We start from the raw sequence: 22405 nt of genomic DNA on the forward strand, positions 1-22405 counted from the left end.
TGAAGTCAAGTGGGCCTTAGAAAGCATCACTACGAACAAAGCTAGTGGAGGTGATGGAATTCCAGTTGAGCTCTTTCAAATCCTGAAAGATGATGCTGTGAAAGTGCTGCACTCAATATGCCAGCAAATTTGGAAAACTCAGCAGTGGCCACAGGACTGGAAAAGGTCAGTTTTCATTCCAATCCCAAAGAAAGGCAATGCCAAAGAATGCTCAAACTACCACACAATTGCACTCATCTCACACACTAGTAAAGTAATGCTCAAAATTCTCCAAGCCAGGCTTCAGCAATACGTGAACCGTCAACTACCTGATGTTCAAGCTGGTTTTAGAAAAGGCAGAGGAACCAGAGATCAAATTGCCAACATCTGCTGGATCATGGAAAAGGCAAGAGAGTTCCAGAAAAACATCTATTTCTGCTTTATTGACTATGCCAAAGCCTTTGATTGTGTGGATCACAAGAAACTGTGGAAAATTCTGAAAGAGATGGGAATACCAGACCACCTAACCTGCCTCTTGAGAAATCTGTATGCAGGTCAGGAAGCAACAGTCAGAACTGGACATGGAACAACAGACTGGTTCCAAATAGGAAAAGGAGTACGTCAAGGCTGTATATTGTCACCCTGCTTATTTAACTTATATGCAGAGTACATCATGAGAAATGCTGGACTGGAAGAAACACAAGCAAGAATCAAGATTGCCAGGAGAAATATCAGTAACCTCAGATATGCAGATGGCACCACCCTTATGGCAGAAAGTGAAGAGGAACTAAAAAGCCTCTTGATGAAAGTGAAACAGGAGAGTGAAAACATTGGCTTAAAGCTCAACATCCAGAAAACGAAGATCATGGCATCCGGTCCCATCACTTCATGGGAAATAGATGGGGAAACAGTGGCTGACTTTATTTTTTGGGGCTCCAAAATCACTGCAGATGGTGATTGCAGCCATGAAATTAAAAGACGCTTACTCCTTGGAAGAAAAGATATGACCAACCTAGATAGCATATTCAAAAGCAGAGACATTACTTTGCCAACTAAGGTCCGTCTAGTCAAGGCTATGGTTTTTCCTGTGATCATGTATGGATGTGAGAGTTGGACTGTGAAGAAGGCTGAGCGCCGAAGAATTGATGCGTTTGAACTGTGGTGTTGGAGAAGACTCTTGAGGGTCCCTTGGACTGCAAGGAGATCCAACCAGTCCATTCTTAAGGAGATCAGCCCTGGGATTTCTTTGGAAGGAATGATGCTAAAGCTGAAATTCCAGTACTTTGGACACCTCATGAGAAGAGTTGACTCATTGGAAAAGACTCTGATGCTGGGAGGGACTGGGGGCAGGAGGAGAAGGGGACGACCGAGGATGAGATGGCTGGATGGCATCACGGACTCGATGGATGTGAGTCTGAGTGAACTCCAGGAGATGGTGATGGACAGGGAGGCCTGGCTTGCTGTGATTCATGGGGTCGCAAAGAGTCGGACACGACTGAGCGACTGAACTGAACAGAACTGAACTGATGAATAGTGTATGTACGTCAATCCCAACTCCCAATTCTTTTTAAAGGGTGTATATATGTTAGATAGCATCTTTGACTCAATGGACATGAATCTGAGCAAACCCCATGAGATAGTGAAGGACAGGGAAGCCTGGTGTGCTGCAGTCCATGGGGTTGCAAAGAGTTGGACAGGACTTAGCGACTAAACAACAACAAATATATATATACATATATATAAAAATATGTGTATATATCTCTGAATTGTGTTGATGTATAGCAGAAACTAACACAGCATTGCAAATCAACTCTACTTCAATAAAAATTAATTGTAAAAACAAACTAGTTTTCTGTAAAGAGCCAGAATAACATCTATGCGTGATTAAGACCCTAATGGAAATAGTGACAGACTTTATTTTCTTGGGCTCCAAAATCACTGCAGATGGTGACTGCAGCATGAATTTAAAAGACACTTGCTCCTCAGAAAAATACTATGACAAACCTAGACAGAGTATTAAAAAACAGAAACATCACTTTGTTGACAAAGGTCTGTCTAATCAAAGTTATGGTTTTTCCAGTAGTCATGTATGGATGTGAGACTATAAAGAAGGCTGAGCGCCGAAGAACTGATGCATTCGAACTGTGGTGCTGGAAGACTCTTGAGAGTCCCTTGGACTGCAAGGAGATCGAACCAGTCAATCCTAAAGGAAATTAATCCTGAATACTTATTGGAAGGACTGATGCTGAAGCTTCAATCCTTTGGCCACCTGATGTGAAGAGCCAACTCATTGGAAAAGGCCCTGATGCTGGGAAAGATTGAGGGCAGGAGGAGACGGGGGCAACAGAGGATGAGACGGTGGGATGGCATCACCAACTCAATGGACATGAGTTTGAGTAAACTCTGGGAGATGGTGAAGGACAGGGAAGCCTCGTGGGCTGCAGCCCATGGGGTTGAAAAGAGTCAGACAGGACTTAGCGACTGAACAGCAACAAAGATCCTAATCTGTGTCGAGCATTTTAAGTACTTTGCATTTTTAAATCCTTATCCCCTTTTTCGCAGATGAAGAAAGCGAGGCTTGGAGAGGTCAGGAGACCCACACAGTCAGCACAGCTAAGAAGCAGCTACCGTGGCAGCATCAATACTGAGAACATGCCAGGTGGCATTCCAGACCTTCCGCTTCACCGCAGCCCCCTGCTGAGGTGTCTTGATTATTCCCCCAGTTGACAGATGAGGAAACAGGTTCAGAGTGGGAGAGACACAAACCCAGGGTCACACTGCTTAAGTGGTAGGACCAGGACTGGAACCCGGCCCAGAGCCTGGATCCAGGCCCTCTCTGGTGTGTCCCAGAATCCATTCTCTTCCCTACACCCAGTGGATGCTCAGTAAATTTGGCCCCTGGGAATTGTTGAGCACCAGTACCAGTGATCAGTGCAAAGAAATAGAGGCAAACAATAGAATGGGAAAGACTAGAGATCTCTTCAAGAAAATTAGAGATACCAAGGGAACATTTCATGCAAAGATGGGCTCAATAAAGGACAGAAATGGTCTGGACCTAACAGAAGCAGAAGCTATTAAGAAGAGGTGGCAAGAATACACAGAAGAACTGTACAAGAAAGATCTTCACCATCCAGATAATCACGATGGTGTGATCACTCACCTAGAGCCAGACATCCTGGAATGAGAAGTCAATTGGGCCTTAAGAAGCATCACTACGAACAAAGCTAGTGGAGGTGATGGAATTCCAGTGGAGCTATTTCAAATCCTGAAAGATGGTGCTGTGAAAGTGCTGCACTCAATATGCCAGCAAATTTGGAAAACTCAGCAGTGGCCACAGGACTGGAAAAGGTCAGTTTTCATTCCAATCCCCAAAAACGGCAATGCCAAAGAATGCTCAAACTACTGCACAATTGCACTCATCTCACACGCTAGCAAAGTAATGCTCAAAATTCTCCAAGCCAGGCTTCAACAGTACGTGAACCATGAACTTGCAGATGTTCAAGCTGGATTTAGAAAATGAAGAGGAACCAGAGATCAAATTGCCAACATCCGTTGGGTCATAGAAAAAGCAAGAGAGTTCCAGAAAAACATCTACTTCTGCTTTACTGACTACGCCAAAGCCTTTGACTGTGTGGAAACTGTGGAAACAAACTGGAAAAGGACTGGAAGGACTGATGCTGAAGCTGAAGCTCCAATCCTTTGGCCACCTGATGTGAAGAACTGACTGATCGAAAAAGACCCTGGTGCTGGGAAAGACTGAGGGCAGGAGGAGAAGGGGACGACAGAGGATAAGATGGTTGGATGGCATCCCCGATGCAACGGACATGAGTTTGAGCAAGCTCCGGGAGTTGGCGATGGACAGGGAAGCCTGGCGTGCTGCAGTCCATGGGTTCACAAAGAGTCAGACATGACTGAGCGACTGAAGTGAACTGAACTGAACTGAGTACCAGTTATTAGAACATCTGCTCGGAAGCATGGCAAAGCTAACCACAGAGTTTGTGGGAGTATATACAGTGGGGGATCCGAAGGTCTAGAAAGGCTAAGTAACTTCTCCAGTCACACAGCTCACTATGGGCAGATGGAGACCTGGAATCCCTGGCCGGCCTTCTAGAGTGTCACCCCTTTGCATCCAGGGGCCCCGCCTGGGGCCCCCACCCCCTAGACCCACTGTCCAGGGCCATCTCAGCTCTCCCCTCTGGGCCCTGCCGCCCTCCAGGTGCTGACAAGGCAGGGTTGCCTACCTGTGACCTTGGGAAGGGACGGAAGTGGTTTTAGCAGTCTAAACACACTTGTTCCTCGCCTCGAGGAGCCCGAGCGTTGAGTGATTTGTATGCTCCGAGCACGTCACCTTCTTTCAGGAGACAGAGAGGCTCCCTGAAAAGTCATTTTTCAGCATTTGACACAAAGTCTCTTTCGCTCTCTCGCGAAGCCAGATAACCATCAGCAGAGAGGCCGATTAGAAAAAATATATGCTTGGTAACGGGAAGCCAGGGACAGAGAGGAAGCCGGCCCGTCAGTCTTCCTTCCTTCACTCGTTTGGATGGGGGCGTGGGGCGCTTTCCCACCTGGTTCTGCTGCTTAAGGAGAAGGTTATCTTCTGGAGAGATCAGCAGTCTGGGTAAAGGGCATCTTCCAGGGGCTGGAGGCACAGGTCTGGGCTTGGGAGTCGGGAGAGCAAGTATTCGACTTCCAGCTCTGCTGCTCCCTAGATGTGTGACCTTGGGCAGGTCACTTCCCCTGTTGGAGCCTCAGTTTCTGCATCTGACAAATGAGTATGGCTGCCCCCCTCAAGGGGCCTCGATGTGATTCAGATAAGAGAATGCATAGAGCCACAGAATCGAGTAAACAGTGAGCTGTCAATAAATGTCAGCCCTGCGACTTCCCTGATGGTTCAGTAGTTAAAAACCTGCCTTGCAATTCAGGGGGTGTGGGTTCAGTCCTGGTCGGGGAAGTAAGATCCCACATGCCCGGGGCAACTACATCTGCACGCAGCAGCTACCTAAGCCTGTGCACTCTGGAGCCTGCACGCCACAACTAGGGCGTCTCTATGCCACAACAAAAGATCCCGCATGACCTAACGAAGATCCATGTCCCTCTACTCAAGGCCTGACACAGCCAAATAGTTTGTTTTAAAAATTTTTTAAATACATGCCAGCCATGGGAGGTTTCGGGTGGCACCTGCAGGACCCCTGGAGCCCCCTGCTGAGCTTTGGCTGCGAAGGCAGAGCCTGGGCTCTCTTGCTGGCATCTGCGAGTATCGGCTGGTAACCTCTTGGTCACGCAGTGTGTGTGGATTCTGCAGACAGGCCGGCCCCTGTCAGCTGGGGGCTTCTGACCACAGATGGGAACCTGCCACATGGAGGAACGGGCAGTCCAGCTCCGTAACTAAGCGGCAGCAGAGAGAGACCGCTTCTCTTCCGTTCCCCTGCACCTCACGACCCTGCCCCCCGCAGGAAGGACCCTCTTTCACACTCAGCAAGGACTCAGAAGTTCCCCAAGACACAGCTCTTCTGCTTGCACTGAGGTTGCCTTAAACCCTGCAGGTCAGTATGGAATTCAGTTCATCGAGCATTTAGCAATATTCACACGTTCCCCTTTTCCCCTTTGCCACCAGCAAATCCATTCAGCCCACTAGATCACAGCCTGGCCTCCTTCCTGCCTCCCTGCCTCCAGCCTCGCTCCGCCCTACTACCAGGAATAGCTTGCTACCACACTCAGTCCCTTGTTTAAAACTCTTGCGTGCCTCCTCCCACCCTGATGTGTCTGTTTCCAGGAGGAGGGGGAGGGTATCCCAGCTCCCTCACTGGGATCCCTCCATCAACCCTGCCCCTTCCCGCTGCTCTCTGGACACAGCCCAGGCCCCACCCAGCTGCCTGCAGCTCTGCAAACCTCCGAGCTCTTGCTCCTGCCCACAGGGCTTCGCACCTGCTGCTTGATCCAGGCACAGGGGCCTTCCCCCTCCTTTCCATCGCTGCACCCCCTCACCGGTCACGCCCTGGGGTGAGAGCCTTCTCTGCCTCTGGGCTCCCATGATCCCCTGCCCTTCCCCCATGACCCATCTGTGTGTCTGTCTGTTGCCCTACCAGACGGTCTCTCCTTCCAGGCTACGTTTCCAGTTTCCAGCGCAGAATCGCGGAGGATTGCTATTTGTGGGATGAATGCATTTACAGCGCGTCTACGATGTTCCTGTTAGGCGCTGGGAACAGAAGAGTGAAGCAGGATGCCTGGCCTGTAGGAAGTCAAAGCTAAGCGCCGAGGAGAATAAGACTTATCGTCAAAGAAGAGAAGGTGCAGGGAGAATGGTATTGGTTCCAGGGAGAGACAAGCACCAGGGCTGAGGCGGCTCCGAGCAAGGGCTGACGTCCTAATGGGATGAGCGCTCAGAGGACTCAGAGGAAAGGGCTTCGCTACAGGTTCACAATGGAGAAGGCGCGGCTCATGGACCCTCATTCCAACTCCATCTCATCTGATCTCGCACCACGGCTCAGTCCAGCCTCGCCCGTCCACCTAAGGAGGCCCGGTGCCCCAGGCCACCTTGCACCTCTTTGCTGGCTGACGCTCCAGGCACTCCATGGGAGGCAGTCGGGCGGCACAGAGCAGGAGTGAACCTCCACGAGGACGCTCTTGGGGTGGAACTCAGGCTCCTCCCTTTCAGGCTGTCTACCCTCAGAAGAGTAGGCGTACTGGGTTTAAGAAGGCCCTCCACATTCATGGCCACCTGGAATATCAGGGCATGGGATCTTATTTGGAAATAGGACGATGCAATTAGTGAAGATGAGACGTCCTCGTAAGGAGGGGAGAGCTGGAGACAGACGCCCGCATGGCGAATGCCACGCGGCCGTGACGGCGGTGGAGGCCAGAGTGACGGGTCTGTAAGCCAAGGGACACCGAGCATTGCTGACAGCCACCAGAAGTTATGAGAGAAAAGGAGAGACTCTTCTCTGGAGGCTTTGGAGGGAGCCTGGCCCCGCTGACACCTTGATTTCAGCCTTCTCGCCTTCGAAGCCCTGAGAGAATAAATTCCTGTTGTTTTTAGCCACCCAGGTGGTTAGGGCAGCCCCGGAAAACCAATACGGGGAGTGTAACAGCCAAAAGAAGGAGCTCATGCAAAGTGGTTAGCACGGAGCCTGCTCATAGTCGGTGCTCAGAACACGTTAGCGCTCATTGCTTTGTGTTAGTTCAGTATACGTGTGTGTTTTCTCTTCCCCCCACCAGAAACAGGCCTCTCGTTCTGCAGAAGTCCCGCTGGCTTGCCCCGCTGCCCTGTTTGGTACAGCATCTTTCACATCCAGCATCATCCTAAATTCCGCCTATTACCTTACATTCGCCTATGGTCTGGGGACTGGGAAGACAAGCCACATGACTGTTTGTTCATAAAGTTAGAGTCTGTGGGTCGAAAGAAATCTCAGAGGCCACTTCTGCAATCCATTTCTGATTCGTGATCACCTTCTAGAGCACAGCACTTATAACCTGCACACACACAACCCCACACATAACCTACACACACACACACACACACACACACACACACACACACACACAGGAAAATTCCCTTTCCTTCAGCTCGCCCCACTGTAGGCTAGCGAATGTTTCTATACCGCGTGAGTGAAATGGACAAACATCGTGCCGGATCACACCCTTCCCCTATCCAGACCCCACCATGGTTCCCACCACCCGTGGGCAGATGCCAGACCCCGAGGCTGGCCCACAAGGCCCACAGTGGCTGCGCTCTGATCACGGTTCCCTCTGTGTTCTGCACCCCACCCAAGCAGAACCCCCTGCCCCACCTAGAGTCTGCCTGCAGTGTGGGAGACCCAGGCTCCATCCCTGGGTCAGGATGACCCCCTGGAGAAGAAACAGCAACCCACTCCAGAATTCTTGCCTGAAAAATCCCCTGGACGGAGGAGCCTGGCGGGCTACAGAACATGGGGTCACAGCGCCGGACACGACTGAGCGACCTCACCTTCACTTCCCTTCTGCCTGTCAGCCCCCTGCCCATGTCTGCAGCTGCCACGTCAAAAGTCGCCTCCTCACAGACACAGCCCTCTGCCCCTCCTGTGATGAACACTTATCTCAGCCCCATGAACTTGGGGAGTCTGTTCCCCCAGAGCAAGGGTCCCCAGCCTCTGGGATCTAATAATGCCTGATGATCCGAGATAACGCTGATAGAATAGAAATAGAGCGCACAATAAATGTCATGGGCTTGAATCAGCCCCAAACCATCCCCCACCCTCGGTCCCTGGAAAAACTGTCTTCCATGAAAATTGTCCCTGGTGCCAGAAAAGTTGGGGACCGCTGCAGAGTGAAGGTTCTGTGAGGACTGGGGTGCTCGGCTCCAGGACAGTGCCCCCCCTCAGGAGATGCTCCGTTGACAGATCAGTATTAAACGAGTGAATTGAATCCATCTGCATTTAATTTTTCAAAAAATAATCAAGTTTATCTTCCCTCTTCATTTTCACAAATGCTTTAGGAAGGAGATTATTCCAATTTTCTGGCAAAAGTAGGCAAAAATTGAAGGTTTACTGAAATCTGGCACCAAAGTAACCAGCCAGAGTCTACCCAGACATAGCAAGGGGAGAAACTCAAACCCAGCTCTTCTGATCCCCAGCCTAAGTCATCCCCACCCCCCACCACACATGCTGATTCAAGCCCTGACTGACAGGCATGGTCCTGGCTGGGCGCTGGACTCACTGGTCCTCCGCGTGCCCGGCTGCTGGTCAGTGGTGGCCTCCATCTGTGGTCCCAGGGCAGCCATGAGGCAGCGCACCTGGATACTAAGGATGCTGGTGATGGCGATGACGGTGATGACCGTGATGAGCGGGCGTCAGCAGTGCTGCCGGCATCAGGGAGGTCTCCACGCGCTGCACAGACGCAAACACTCGCTGATTCCTCCCGTCAACGCTGTGAGGCAGGCCTTGCTCCCATCGTGAGGACGTGGAAACTGAGGCACAGACAGAGGCTAACTCACATGCCCTGGGGAATCAGGACGCAGCCTCCCGTGGCCCAGCCCAGAGCTGTGCTCAGGCCGTGTGTGTCCACCCCAGGCGGGGCGGCACGGCAGGCGCCCAGCTCCTCTCTGCACTGGCGGAAGCGCCAGGCAGGCGGGGCTATCCTCATCTCGCAGAGGCGAATGGGCTCCCAGAGCCGAGCTGAGAATTCTCAGCCTGTAAGTGAGAGAGCCAAGGGCAACGTCAGGAGTGGTTTGTTCCAAAGGTTCCAAAGCGAGCGCTGGAAATGGCTGGGCTCTTCTGCCATGAAGCCCAGTGGAGGGGAGAGACAGGGCAGAGGGAGAAGGGGGCGACCCGGGGCCCGGGGAGGAAGGGGAGCTGCTGGCTGCCTCTCTCGGAGAGGCGGGCGCCACGTGCCCGATCCAGCTCAGGCCATCGCCTGCGGCACAGGCCTTCTGTCCTCGCCCCACCAGCCCCCGCTCCATCTCCAAGACCCGCCGAGGGAGCCGGAACCACCTAGGGCCCTAAGACCACCTGCCAAGGTCGCAAACAGATCCGCACCTCAGGACACGGGAGGCGGGGAGCGGATGGAGCCCCACGCAGATGCCAAGTTCAAAAGAGGCTCTCGGGGACACAGTGGTGAATGCGGGGCTCAGCACAAAGCATCCAAATGGCAGGAGAAAACAGAACCAGATGGACCAGCCTCCCCGGCCAGGCAGGCCGCCACAGGCCCGCTGGCTCAGGCCGCCTGCTCCTGTAGACCGGCAGGGTCACCCCGACTGCGGACGCCACTCCCCTCACCTGGAACCCCGTCTCCACTCTACCCCAGGCCCTCCCCGGAGCCCTCAGGAGGCGCTAGCAGAATCCACCCCACCTCCCGCGTCCTGCTCTGACTCTGGGACTCCCCTCAGCCCTCTCTTTGCTGTTCTTCCAGGGGTGCCGTCTGCCCCCAAGCAGACTGCTCGAGCCCCTCCTTCCTGTGGGCACGGGACCTTGTGGTTTGTAAGGCAGTTCTTTCACATCCACTGTCTCCAGGGACCCCGAGAACAACCTGGGAGAATGGGAACTGGTTTCCTATTGGACGCACGAGGCTCAGAGCGGACAGGTGACTGGTCCGAGGTCACACAGCTAGAAACCACAAGAGGCAGAACCGGAAGTCTGAGACCGCTCTGCACTCAGCGCACTGGCCAGGGCCCGGCACCCAGTGAGTGCTTAACGAGGAATGAGCGAATCAAGCGGGTCCCTGAGGTAGATGCAACCTTCCTCTTCTTCCCCTACCCCCAGCATTTCCTCCTTGTGGGCTCCTGGAACCTCTGAAGGCCTCCGCAGTCTGAAACCCCTCTGCAGGAAGAGAGGAGAGAAGGGACATCGTGGTCCACTCTGATGCCCCCACCCCAGCTTCCCACTGGACTTGGCTGCCATCCGCCCAGGATGACCCTGCTCTCCCCTCCATCATAGGCAGAGGTCACCCCATGATAAGGCCCAGCTGGAGCACCCTCGCCCCAGGGAGATGGTGTGATAGCCGGCCATGTTTTACAAGCTCACAAATCCCCGATAAGAGCTGGCCGCTCAGCTGGCTCCAGCGAGATAAGGACATGCCCTCAGCTCCCTCCCTCGGCCCTCACCCGTGCCAGGGAAGAAAGATGCGCCCAAACCCACATTTGATGAGAACCGCTCTGACCTGCAGGGATCCCTCACCGCCCAGGACAGACGGACATCACCACAATCCACAGGACAGGCTTACCGGCGCCACGGAGCAGACAGACGGAGGGAGGCCAAGAGAATTGCTCCTTGGGAAGGCCTTCCTTCAGCTGGGCAATGCCCCTCCGGGATTCTGATGAGCGTTAACCAGACACTGCCTGTGTCCCAGGACCTGGCCAAGTACACACGCATCCCCGCACGCCTGCCTCCAGCAGCCCAGGGATCAATGCACTCACACCCCCATGCTGTAAAGAAGAAGCTAGGAGCAGAGGTGAGGACTGGGGTCTGCAGTAGGTTGGGCTCTGGGGACCGGACCGGGAGACAGAAAGTAATGCGCAGGGCAACTTCTTGGGGTGTCTGAGCCGGCACCCGTGGAGGGAGGCAGGAGGGGCAGACAGAGGGCAACCGGGCCATGCGCCTCGGCCAGACCCCACTGGGCCTCAGGAGTGGAAACGAGCCTTCAGCATTGCTCTGAATTGAGGCCTGAGCACAAGGTCCTTGCATCCATCAAGGGGCCATCAGATAGGCCAGCCTTTGGGGAGGCATGGCCTGGGGTTAGCTGGTGGTCTTCAAGGGCAATGCCCTGCAGAGGCTGGGCTGTGAGAGGCCTGGGGCCGAGAGTGCCCAGTCACATGGCTACCAGCTGTGAGCCGGGCATCAACCCAGGCCTGCCTGCCCTCCCCACCCTCTGAAGGGTGACTCTAGGCCATCTTGCTGAATGAGCTCAGCCTCCAGATTTAGCTTTCTGTTCCTTTCAGAGAGAGACAGAGAGAGAGACCCACAGAGTTAGTGCCATTTCCTTCTCCAGAGGATCTTCCCAACCCAGGGATCGAACCTGGGTCTCCTGCATTGCAGGCAGACGCTCTACCGTCTGAGCCACCAGGGAAGTCTTTTAGTAGGAGACGGTTGCCTCAAAGTTAGAAGGCCTTGCTGTTAGGCCTGGCCCTGGCACTGCCCAGCTCTGGTTAAACTGCGGGATGAACCCAGCTGGACCTCATGTCTCTCTGGACTCTGACCTCACACTCTGATTCCGATCTTCACCTAGAGCGAGCCGGGATGACCCAGCTCATCTCTGCGTCTTGCAGGGTCTTCTCCTCTCAACCCTGCTGCAGGACTAGCCCATGGGGGTCACACGGCCCCTCACTTACAGGTGAGTCCAGGACTGGAAGCAGTTTGCCCCACCAAAGGCTAGGGTCAGTCTCGAGGGGGAGATGCCCCAGGCTCAAACCCCAGCTCTGACAGGTTCCAGCTCTGTGTCCCTGGGCTTGTGAGTTCATTTTTCTGTGCCTCCATCCCCAGCGGTAAACAGGAATGGTAATAATGTCACCTCCCTCCTGGGAACTGGGGGAGCTGACTGGCATTGAGGACTGAGCCTGGCACCCGGCACGCAGGAAGCCCTGCTCACCAGCTGTCCCCTCCACCCCCGTCACCACCTGGGGTGCAGCCTGCTCAGAGGTGAGTCTCCAAGCCTGGCCCTGTCCCCGTCCCCGCCCCTCCCGCTGACAACCTCCAAGGAGGTCCAGGCTCCAAAACGTCACCGCTATGAATCTAACTCCGCTGCTTTCACTTCCCCTGCGCATATTTATATCCTACCCCATGAGGACGTCGCGAAAGTCCCCACTCCCAGCCAGCGACTCAGCCTTCTCCGCAGTGATCTAATCAAAGGCCATATTTTACTGGCATGCGCTAACCCAAAGACCATATTTCATGGGGGCGATCTAATCAGCAAACTGCATTTCCAAGGTGGGGATCTAAATTCATGGGTATATTTCATGGCTTGAGATCTAATCATGGGGCAATATTTCATAGCAGGGATCTAATCCCAAGGGGATATTTCTTGCTTGGGAGATCAGAGCAGTTCAACATGACTTTTGCTTGCTCTTTCTTTTAAATTTATTTTTACGTTTGGAGAAAAGTTGAAAGTATCGTAGCCAGTCACAACTTTGCCAACGCTTAGGTCACTCTTAATAAAAAGTAGTCTTTACTAAATGGTGATTCATCCAGTTCTCTCTGGTGTCACAGAAACTTTTCGAGACATGACTGGGTTTGTAGCTGCTGCTGCTGCTGCTGCTGCTGCTGCGAAGTCACTTCAGTCGTGTCCGACTCTGTGCAACCCCATAGATGCCAGCTCACCAGGCTCCCCCGGCCCTGGGATTTTCCAGGCAAGAACACTGGAGTGGGTTGCCATTCCCTTCTCTAATGCATGAAAGTGAAAAGGGAAAGTGAAGTCGCTCAGTCGTGTCCGACTGTTAGCGACCCCATGGACGGCAGCCCACCAGGCTCCTCCGCCCATGGGAGTTTCCAGGCAAGAGTGCTGGAGTGGGTTCCCCTCAGATCCAGGTGGGACCTCCAGATTCAACTTCCAAGGAGCACGAGAGTTCCTCATTCTTCCCGCATTCCCTCCCTCCCTGCCTCCTTCCCCACCTTCCTCCATTCCTTGCTTCCTCCCTCAGGTGTTCTGATTGCCTGCTTAGTGCCAAGAACTGTGCTTGGCATCCCTGATCCAGAGCAGAGCAAGACGTGCATCCCCTACTGTGAATTAAATGCTGGCGAACCCTCAAATTCATATGCTGAAGCTCCAACCCCCTAATGTATCATATTTGGAGGTAGGTCTCTGGAAAGTCATTAGGTTAGATGAGGTTGTGAGGGTGGGTGGCTTCCCTGGGGGCTGAGCCCTAAAGAATTCGCCTGCAATGCAGGAGCCGCGGGAGATCTGGGTTCAATCCCTGGGTCGGGAAGATCCCCTGGAGAAGGGAATGGCAACCCACTCCAGTACTCTTGCCTGGAAAATCCCACGGACAGAGGAGCCTGGTGGGCTACAGTCCATGGGGTCACAAAGAGTCGGACACGACTGAAGCGACTCAGCACACACACATGAGGGTGGGGCCTCCCAGATGGGGTCAGTGCCCTCCTAAGAAGAAAAAGACCAGCTCTCCCTCTCTCTCTCCCTCTCTCTCTCCCTCTCTCTCTCACTGCCGTGTGGGCATGCAGCGAGAAAGTGACTGAATGAGAGCCAGAAAGAGGGGCCTCGCTGGGCATCAAACCTGTTGGCACCTTGGTCTTGAACGTCAAGCCTCCAGAACTGTGAGAAATGGGTGTCTGTGGTATTTTGTTATAACACCTCTTGCTGAGACACGACCCTTGCCATCTTGATGTTGCTGTTTTGGGAGAGACAGCCATTCAGCAAATAGTCATTAGAGAGAAGATGGTTGCAATTAGGATCCACGCAGTGAAGAAAGGGAGGAGGCTGGGAGTGTGCAGACCCTAGACTCAGCTGAGGAGGCCTGCAGAGGTCTGGAGGAGGGGCAGGAGTGGCCCAGATGACCTTAGGTGGAGGCTGGAAGGCAGGAAGAGGAGGGAAGAGCATTCTAGGTGGTGGAAAGGGCATATGCAAAGACCCTGAGATTATATGGAACCCGCTCAATCAGAGGGACAGAGAGAAGACCAGTGGCCCAAGAGGAGGCTGGAGAGGTGGGTGAGCCCAGGCTGCTGGGGTCATGATCCCAATCCTGACACTTCCGAGCTGGGGAACCTAGGGCCAGAGGTACTCACTTGGACTGAGCCTCAATATCTTCATCTGTAGAATGGAATAATAGTGCATAATCTATAAAAAATATTTGATACCTGAGACTAATACACTATTATAAATCAACTACACTTCAATTTTTAAAAGAGAATAATAACAGTAGCTACTTCAGAGGATGTTGACTTTTTTCTATAAGCAAAAGAAAGCTACCAAGAGATTTGAGGAAGGATTAGATTAATATATATATGAAAGTAGTGAGTGTTAGTCGCTCAGTCGTGTCCAACTCTTTGACCCCATGGACTGTAGCCCGCCAGGCTCCTCTGCCCAGGGAATTCTCTAGGCAAGAATACTGGAGTGGGTTGCCATGCCCTCCTCCAGGGGATCTTCTCAACCCAGGGATCAAACCCAGGGCTCCTGTATTGCAGGCAGATTCTTTACCGTCTGAGTCACGAGGGATATTTTTTATCTTTTGGACGCACTGTGCAGCAAGTGGGATCTTAGTTCCCCACCCAGCAATCGAACCCACGCTGCCTGCATTGACAGTGCGGAATCTGAACTACCGAACTGCCAGGGAGTCCCCTGGGTTAATATTTTTTTAAGACCCTAGTAGTTGCTACCCTGAGAGCAGATTCTGAGAAGACAAGAAGGAAGAAATGGGCCTGGCTAGGATGCTGCTGAAGACATTCAGGGGGAGAGGTGTTGGGCTCCACACCTAAGGAGGGGGCAGCAGGGGGCAGCTCCAAGTGACAGAGGGGAGGGACCTTTACAAGGCCTCAGAGTGAGCAGAGAGGTGGAGGATGACTTCCAAGTACTCGGCTTTGAGACAGACGGCATCCGTCTTGTTCCCCAGGAGTTCTAAGGTGGGGCGGGAATGATGCAGAGGGAGAACGCCAGAGAGAGACTGAGGCCCTGCAATCCGTTTCCCAGTCCTCTGGCAACTCTCTGCTGAAGGAAGACTTGCAAGCCCCACTCCGTTCATGCCCTGCCCCTGATAGCTCTGCCTTCCCCAAGCCAATTTCCAGCAAATCGGCCTCCCAGGTGGAGCACAGAGAGCTTCGAGATGCTCCAATACAGCAAGTGTTTGGGGACGGGGAATACGAGGCTTCCGGGGAGCTCCGAAACTCTCATTTAAATATCACAGCTCATCACTCACCTCATTGCCAGTACATTTACCCTGCCATCTCTCTAACCATCTTTCCAAACAGGTAACGCTTCGCTGTTTTGCAAAACGCGCTTTCACCCACTTTATTTCGCCTGATTCTCACAACAACCCTCGGGAGACACACAGACACGTAGCCACACGCCTGTCTTCCAGCCGGAGAAACTGAGGCTCAGAGGCGAGAAATGGCTCACCTAGCAGGAGCAGCGGCAACTCTAACTGCGAGAAATGTGTGCCGAGCCCTTGTCCTGTGCCTGATACTCTCAGAGGCGCTAGCAGGCACTGTGATGTGTTCATTCTTACAGCAAGCTCTATGCGATGGGTGTTACTATTATACCCATTTTTCGGAGGGGGAAACAGAGGTACAGAGCGGCTTGCCCCAGGCCGTGTAGCTAGTAAGCGGTGGAGCCGGGATCCCGACCCAAGAAGTCTCGCTCCAAAATCTCTCTTTAGCCACCAGGTTGCACATCCTCACAGTGAGGAAGGAGGGATGCAGTTCAGCTCTGCCCAGCGTCCAGGGAGAAATACTTCAGCTGTCAGTGGGTGACACCACCTGTGAGTTAAACACCTGAGAAATGCCATTAGGAATTACAAATCCACGTAGATCCCGCTGCCCGGAGGACCTCGGCCCTGGAGCATGATGCTTGGTTTTGGTGTTTCTCCTGATCATTGACTTTTTAATATTCAGAAACCACTTCAGAGCTCAGTTGGGGGGAGTGTTTCCTAGAAGGTGTGTAGAAATGAGCAGCCAGCCCTAAACCTGTGTCCCCGAGGTTGACAGAGGGTGGGCGGGAGTGTCCCTGCATTCTGCGTGTCCGGGGTCACGGGTGCGGCCCACAGACGGGTCTGTCCACCCCACCTGTTTTCCCGTCTGCGGAGATGCCTCGCTTTTTTCTGCAAGGGTGAGCCAGAGATCCGGGACCACACCAGGCTTTGGAATTCTACAAAGGGAGGGGCTATAGTCTCTAAGAATTTAAGATGGAGGATCACCCACATTGCGAACGAGGCAGGACGCACATCCACGTCAGGGGTAAAGGGGTGACCAGTTGCCGCAAACAGGCTGGGAGAGGGAGCTTGCGTGTGTTCAACCGCCTCCCCCTGCAAGACCACTCAGGTAGACGGCCCTTCCTCCTGTGGGCAGGGCAACAGCAACTTGGGCTGGCTTCTGGTCTAGGGTCAAGTTCCCGGCACCCAATCTCCTTGTCTCGGAGGCGGCCTGCCGTGCCCTCCCCAAAGGACCAGAACCCTGTCGTGATGTCAGCCTGCCACTAGACTGCCACCTGGGTATGATAGGAGCCCAGAGACGAGTCTCATTTGAATCTTGTTTGAGGAAAATGATTAAAGGTTCAGAGGGATTAATTTACAAGGAAAGATTAAAGAAACTAAATCCGTGTAGCCTGGCTGAACCATGACCAAAGGCTGGGGACTTCAGGGATGTTTCCAAATATTTGAAGAGAGTAGCAGCCCCAGGAAGGGGGAGGGGGGTGGCTCGGTCCAGAGGAGGGGAAGATGAGGGCGGGGAATCGGGGGTGATGGCAGAGAGGAAACTGGAGTGGCCCTCAGCGCCTTGGAAACAGACTGATCCCATGGTGCTCGTCCCATGCAAGCCCGACCTAACGCGACTGAACAGGCCGTGTCTGTTGGTCCCTGCTTTTCAGATGACAAACCTGAGACACAGAGAGGGACATTTCCTTGCCCAAAGTCACGCGGTTGGTGAGTAACAGAAGGTGAACCGAAGTAGGCCTGACTCTTAACCGTTGCACCAAAGTAGCCTGTGATCACTTGGACTGCGGTTCAGCAAACACCCACCCTTTCTCCCTTTCCCGGTGAGCAGAACCTACCTCCCCACCCCACCCCGCCAGGTCACGGTCATGTGACTGGTTTTGGCCAGTGGGGTGACAGATAACAGCAGAAGCTTGAGAGGGGCTTGTCCAGCGGCACTTGCCCCTTGGGTTTCTGCGTTGCACTCTGCATGCAGAGAAGAGCTTTCCTCTGGAGCTGCGGCTGCCTCAGCGGGGACCCAGCAGTGAACCCGTGCGAGACAGAGTTGAACTCAGCCTGCAACCCAGAGCCAAGGCCGGCCGGACCCACAGCTCAAAGGGAACTGCCCCACCGAGCCCAACCCAGGTCAGCCTACCTTCAGCCAACCACAGGGCCATGGTAGATGATTGTTTTAAGCCACTAAGTTTGAGATTGGTTATTCCACAGTGATAGTTATTTCATAGCTTGTGAGATCTGAACGCTGCCCAGGGCCCTGCATGATCGGGCTTGTGCTGGTTGTCCAGGCTGATCTCTGATCTCCCACCCATGGGTACCATATGCACAAGATTCTCATTGCCCATAGCATATTCTTTTGACTGACAGATATCTCAGTCAAGCGCACTCATTTTTTGCCAGCTATATGGAGGTATAACTTGACGTGAAATTTACCAATTCACAGATGTGGCCTGTTCTCACAGGGTTTTCTCAGTGGGGAAGGGAGAATTCCCAAATTGCAGTGATGGATGGCACCTCAAAGTTCACGGAATGAAGCCCTTTTCTTTTATTATCAATGGGGAGTGTAATCTCCGAGAGGAAGAGTGTGCTAGAGCCGGGCCGTGTGGCTCCTGGCCCAGCTCTCCATCCCCCACCCCAGCAGCATCCTCAGACCAGCTAGCAGGTTCCGACCCCGAGCGTAAGGTGAGAGCGTGCCTCAGCCAGGGCAATTACCCAGAGAGGCCTCTGAGGCTGCTTTCAGCCTAGGGTTCAGGTCATTCTATTAGGAAAAAAGATATTAAGGCAGCGAGGGCAGCCTGGCTGGGGATGGAGGGGGTGGATTCCTGTAGTGCTTGGGCCTCCTGTTTGCAGCGGTCGAGGAAGGGTGGCATCGTGTCTGCAGGATGAGGGCAGGGATGGCGGGTCCATCACGGGCACTGCGTCCTCATCAGGGGAACAAGAGACGAGGACGCAGGGGCCCGAGCACAGGCCGAGCGCGAGGATGCAGAGGTGGAGTCACAGGCGGTTCCGCCCGCTGCAAAGGCCCCCACCCGACTTGTCACAGCGGCCCCAGCCCCGCCCATTTGTGCTGCTTGACCCGCCCTGGCAGTGACCAAGGGCACGGCTGGGCGGGTGGGGGGTGAGAGAATGGAACTCGGGTATGAGTCTCATTCTCATCCATCCGTCCGTGCATCCATCCACTCCTGCAGCAGTGACAACCAAGACAGACACAGCCTTTTACCTCATGAGCTTCAGTCTGCATGAGTTACCTAGTTACCTAGTTCCAGCTCCGACCTGCTCTGAGGGAAGGGGCTGGGGTTCTGTGATGGCCTTCAACAGGCAGGTGGGACCTAGGCCACAGCTTCAGGAAAAGCAGCATCAAGTTACCCTCGAGAGATTCCTTCTGGAGATCGTGCTGAGCCTTCTGCTTTCTGCGGGAAAGAAGAGTGTCCTGCCAGACCTCCAGGCTTTGTCCCCATCGGGAAAGGGTTCAGATCTGACGTACAGGATATCAAACGGGCTGCTGGTGTAGGGCAGATGTCCACAGGTCTGCATCTCAGTCCAGTTCTGGAACTTTCTAGCTGGGAGAGTTTGGGCGAGTTTCTCACCTTCTCGGAATCCACTTTCCTTGCTTATAAGTGAGCTCACCCGACGCCAAATGAATGGGAGCCATCACCCGGCTCTGACTGGCCTCATAACAGCGCTGGGCTTGTGATGCGCTTACCAGAGGCCTTCACACTGGCCTGGAAGTGGCCTGGGCCCAAGCACCCAGTCCAGGGGGCCCAACCACAATGCTGGCCCAGACGTGCCCCTGGGTGAGGTGGGGGTGGTCAGTGACTTCTGAAGGCCTCCCCTGCCGCCCTGCCAACCCCTGCAAATACCTGGAGGACAAATTCAAGAGAGAACAAGCTGACATTCTATCCCATCTGGGTGGAGGGCGCCTTTCCAGGCCGTGGTGGGACCTCAGGAGCTGGGGATGGAGGCTGGGTCACTGGCTGCCCCTGCCTTCTGAGAGATTCCCACCTCATCCATCTGATACGAAGCATGACCCAAAGGTCCTTGTCATCACCACACACAGAGTCTGGGCTGCTCCAGACGGAACATCCTGGGCCAAAACAGCCTTTCAGGGAGTGCCCTCAGGCCTCTAATTAAAAGCCCCGTCACATCAACGTCGCCGCCACACTCAGACAAGGAGCTGGGCCTCTGTTTGGTGTTCACTGGAGCAGCACGCTCTCCGTCATATGTAGGATGGGGCTTCAGAAATGCCAGGAGGTGCTGGATGGTGCAGAACATGCTTGGCTGATGAGGGGAGGTCCACCAGCCCCAGGCCCAGGGATTGGGAGGAGGAGGGAGAGATGAGGAAGGTATTTCCCCTTCCCTTGTGAGGAGCTTCGACAGAGGGGAACCCTGAGCCCCCGAATCCCAGGTCAGGAGACTGAGGCCAGGAGGGCGGGACATCCACGCAGGTTGTAGGGGGGCAGGCGCGTCCATCAGGGCCCCCGACTCCCGGCCACCTCCCACAGGACAGCCTGGAAGGCTCCAGAGCACACAGGAGCCGAGGACTGGACTTGACCAGGAAAGGGAAACGAAGCCAGCCCTGTGCCTCACCCCCTTCCTGCCTGCACCTTCCAGACCCCTCCTCGGTTCACACCTGGGGCCTTTCCACATCTTGTTCTATCGAGGGCCGCTGTTGACCCACCAGCTGTGTGACTCTGGGGCACGCGTGTCCGTCTTTTCAGACCTCGCAGCCCTGGCGAGGTGATACCTTCTGGTGCAGAGTGGTAAGGACTGAGGCCAGGGCGCCAGGTACCACGACGGCTGTACCTTCTGTGTGCCGGAAATGTCCCATCCACTCACTGGCTTGTCCATGCAACAGATACTTCGTGAGCACAGGCTGGACGCCAGGCACTGTCCTCCACGCTAAGGACACAGGGGTGAGTAGACGCAGACTTCACCCTCGTGGAGGCAGTGGTCCCCAACTGCGGGCACCAGGGGCTGGTTTCGTGGAAGACAAGTTTTCCATGGAGGGTGGGGGCGTGGGGGGGAATGGTTTTGGGATGATTAAGTGCATTCAAGCGCATTACCTTCATTGTGCATTTTATTTCTGTTATTACGTCAGCACCACCTCAGATCACTAGGCATCAGAGCCCAGAGGCTGGGGACCCCTGGTCTAGAGGACCACAGCCATGCACGTATAGACAACGTATATTATATACGGTGCATATTCCATCGTGGGGCTGCCCTATAGCTCAGAGAGCAGAGCCGCTGCCTGCCCTGCAGGAGGCCCGGGTTCAATCCCTGGGTCGGGAAGATCCCCTGGAGAAGGAAATGGCACCCCACTCCAGTACTCCCGCCTGGAGAATTTCATGGGCAGAGGAGCCTAGTGAGCTACAGTCCATGGGGTTACAGGGAGTCAGACACGACGGAGCAACTGAGCACACATATATTGTATCATAGCTTTCCATTCATCACATAACGTGATATTAGTGCTAAGCCGTGGAGAGAACCCAGCAGGGTAAGGAGATAAGAGTGAAAAGGTGGGAGGGGCTGTTTCGATAGAAAGGTCAGGAAGGGCCCTACTCGGGGGAAGGACCTCGCAGCAGTGGCCCTCCAAGAGGACAGGGAGTGAGGCAAGGGGGTGCTGGGGAAGAGGGCTCCAGGAGGAGGGAGAGCCTGTGGCGCCGCGGGCAGATCGAGGGCACCCAGGACGCAGGGCAGCTGGAGCCGGGCGAGCCACTCGCTGCTGTCACCGCTCTTCCGGCGATTAATTTATTATTGTTCCTTAATATGGTATTTGATCTGGCCTGAAAGATGAGGTCCCAGCTCGCAAATTCGCACAGCCCTGAGATTCACACGCCTTCCCTGGGGGACCCTCACCCCAGGACGGCCGCTCCTCAGCAGCCCCGGCGTCCCCAGGTCAAGCAGCAGCCCCCGCACCCCCGGCAGAGCAAGCCGATTCCTCCATCTGCACCAGCAGGCTCGGTGCCCGGGACGCGGAAGCTGTTCTCACATGGATTCCCTCTGCAATCGTGGGGCGGGGGATGTAACAGTGACGAACGTACAATCTTGAGTCCAGCCTGACTTGGATTTGCTTTTATACAGTGTGGTCATAAAGAAGATATTTTAATATTTTCACATGGAGGAATGGGTTCCCAGAAGCAATCGTGCCAGACACATGAATCACAGTGTGACCTCCACCACCCAGCCACACCCCAGGGGGTGATGAGATGCTTGGCTGCCCTCTGGCTGCTCCTTGGCCCCTTCAGGACCTTAGCCAGGGGAGGCTGGAGTTCAAAGGAGCTACTATTGAGTTGCCCTCAGTCCCTGCCCCCTGCCCGCCCCCCGACGGGTGGAGCCCCCGCCTTGCTCATCCAGGAAGAGGGGCCCAACAGCCTGCTGCTCCCGACTCCCGCGTCTCACTTCTCCAAACCACACTCGGGAGCATCTATTAGAGACTTGCTGTCTCCATTTCTTGGCGAGTCTCTCTTCCTTCCCTTTAAATCTAGAGAAGCAGTGATTTAATATTAATATTTATTCATGTACTCAATTCTTTCCCTGTTAAATAATTTCTCAGCTGTCGGAGGCTTCTGAAGGCTAATTTAAAACAGGTGTCACGGTTATCTAACTTATGCCCTCAGATGCTCAGAGAGAAGGGCGGGGGGCGGGGGGCTCCACATCTCGGCCCCCATCGCCCGCACTGCTCCGCCTGCTCTGAGGGGCCTGAGTACCACAGACAGGTCTGGGAGGTGGGGAGCTGCCCGCATCTCTGGCTGGCTGGAGGAGCTGACACCAGGGCTCAACTTTAAAAGGGAGAGGGAGCTGTCAGAAAGGGGGAACGAGGGAGGAGAGAGGAAAAGGACACTCCAAGCGGCACTGGATGGGCTACACACATGGAATGGCAATGACCGAATAACCGCTAATGCTTGCACGGAACTTAATACACGCCTGGCACGCTTCCGTGGGCTTCACACACGTTAACCCATTCAGTGCTCACACCGCCCCCAGGGAGTGTGTAGTCTCGTCCCCATTTCACAGATGAGATGTGAAGGCAACACCAGGTTACCCAGCTTGCCTGATACCACATGCTAGTAAGCGGTGGGGCGGGGATTTGAACCC

General features: G+C 54.2%; 1 protein-coding gene and 1 non-coding gene across 2 annotated transcripts in view; both read right to left on the bottom strand.

Moving 5' to 3' along the window:
• IGSF21 (immunoglobin superfamily member 21) overlaps positions 1-22405 on the bottom strand; it is a 273439-nt gene that overhangs the window by 180031 nt on the left and 71003 nt on the right. The gene's annotated exons all lie outside the window — the stretch shown is intronic.
• TRNAC-GCA (transfer RNA cysteine (anticodon GCA)) lies at positions 11443-11514 on the bottom strand. Its single transcript has one exon. It is a non-coding gene; the product is annotated as a tRNA-Cys (tRNA).

This window comes from Ovis aries, chromosome 2 (assembly GCF_016772045.2).
Source record: "Ovis aries strain OAR_USU_Benz2616 breed Rambouillet chromosome 2, ARS-UI_Ramb_v3.0, whole genome shotgun sequence".
In the NCBI taxonomy this organism is placed as follows: domain Eukaryota; kingdom Metazoa; phylum Chordata; class Mammalia; order Artiodactyla; family Bovidae; genus Ovis; species Ovis aries.